General features: G+C 31.6%; 1 protein-coding gene across 1 annotated transcript in view; it reads left to right on the plus strand.

Annotated features, from left to right (window-relative positions):
• The window catches only part of LOC106513769 (mucin-3B), a gene marked incomplete at its 5' end in the record, with an annotated part of 1,735 nt that extends 1,321 nt beyond the window's left edge, over positions 1–414 (plus strand). The window contains one exon of the mRNA XM_014002752.1: positions 65–414. The remainder of the gene's footprint in view (positions 1–64) is intronic.
• Between the last annotated feature and the right edge of the window lie 1,659 nt (positions 415–2,073).

The raw sequence follows: 2,073 nt of genomic DNA on the forward strand, positions 1-2,073 counted from the left end.
ATTTTAAAACAAAATTCTAGCTAGTGACTAAAAAAATGTAAAAGAAAATATTTTGCATTTGCAGGTTTCCACAAAACATCCTGCAGTTCTGCTCAACTATATTTGAAGACGACATACCTAAACAAATTCAATGTTTTAAATGTTAAGTGAATAAAGACAACTGAGCTGCAAACAACATTTAATGTAAAGTCAAATATATGTACTGTTTTTGATTTTTTGTGTGGTTTTTGTATTGATTGTATTTAGTATAATAGTCTCACAAAAACCTGTTCATCTTGTATTGCTTGATAAGATATGAGCTTTTTTGTGCCACTGCCACAATCACTGCCTCACTGTGACAATAAAAATGCAACAAATTTTAATCTAGCACTTTTGTCCAAAAGCAGTACATTAAACATTATTTAAGGAATACAATAAAACTTGGATGTTTTTCATGTATTGTAAAAAAAAAACATTTCATATTTGCTAATAAAAAGTAACAATTTGATCCACTGCAGAATCAAATCCCTTTTTTATTGCTCATTTATCAAAGTCAAACAATTATCCCATACTGAATATATTTTATGTTGTCTATATGCAATGATTTCTCCTTACTATTATACTAATGAAGGTTTTGATTTAGTTTTTTAATAAATGTAACTTGATGACAGTGRGTTCCTGAGACAATTAGGTTATTTGTTTGAGTTTGAATTTGCAGAACTTTCATATTATGATAAACTATAGATATTTTCTGCAGTTTGTGCATAATGTCACAACAATGAACAAGGGTAATCTAATTCCAAAAGCACTCAATAACTCAGTGGATTAATGTAATACATTTTGTTTTTGATTGCTCTCCTTATATWCATCAATATAATCCTGTCACCTGCAGGATGTTTTGCTGGGACAGACAAGCTTTCTTATTTAAGTCAGTATTTGTGAATTTTGAATCTTATCATAAACCACAGCCCTGTGATGGACTTGTGACCTGTCCAGGATGTACCATGACTCTTGAACAGTGACTGCTGGATGTGAACACCACCGACCCCTGCAACCTGCACTGGAAAAAATGGGTAAATATGTTATATGTGTAGTTGGTCCCACAAAGTAATTACCGTCTCCCGACACTAGATGGCAGACAAGCAATTGGTTGAAAACTTTTTAATCTATGCAGATTTTTGAAAGAGCAACATTAATCCAAGCAGTTTCTTCCAGTTTTTAATAGTTTGTGAAGTGGTGATTTGAAAATACTGCATGTCTGAACAAATGAAAGAGGCACCTAAAGGCTGCTGCATTCAAAGATTCATTGTTTGTATAAAACAGTCAGTTACTTTCATGCTTATAACTGTTTTGAAAAWTTATTGATTTTATGCTGCAAAGAGTATCTTTGCACATGTGCCATTAGATTAAGACTACAAGCTGCTTTTTGTTTCTCGCAAGTGCTTGCAGAAAGAACGCACAAACACGTTTACCTTGACTTAATGTGCTRCATTTCATATAGCACCCTGACCTGAGTAAATTTTAACCAGCAGCACTTCAGCTTGAGTTAAATATTTACAGCTGCATCTGTGTCTCACAGCAATTGATAAGAAAAATTACATCCAAGCAAAACATTAAACAAGTCAATGAAAACATCCAGTTCAGGCACTTCAATTTTATTCATTTAAAAGTGAAACATTGTTAAAACTAAAAATATTTCATTCTGACAGTGTGTTACCTGCTGAGCATACTCAGTATTTATAGCTCATTATATAATTTAATCTATTCTAATCTACTTCTTGCTGCTATTATGACATAAACAGGAAGTTAGAAGAAAGACAAATCATTACTTAGTCAATGTGCTTTTTTAATTAGTTCAGTTAACATGACTTCGCTGACAAGGCTCTTTTCTAAAATTTCTAAAATATTCTGTATATTGTAATCTAGTTTGCTTTGTCTCATTTTTACTGAGTATAATTAGTTTTATCAGTCTTTTGATTAAATTCTTAAAAACATCAGAGGAAATCATGTTACTAATGAGACTTCTTTAGGGTTTATATCTTTTTATCAAGGCTGTACATTATTCGTTTTTATTGACACAGGTTATTATCTGTC

Source organism: Austrofundulus limnaeus, unplaced genomic scaffold (assembly GCF_001266775.1).
Source record: "Austrofundulus limnaeus strain Quisiro unplaced genomic scaffold, Austrofundulus_limnaeus-1.0 Scaffold15, whole genome shotgun sequence".
NCBI classification, from domain to species: Eukaryota; Metazoa; Chordata; class Actinopteri; order Cyprinodontiformes; family Rivulidae; genus Austrofundulus; species Austrofundulus limnaeus.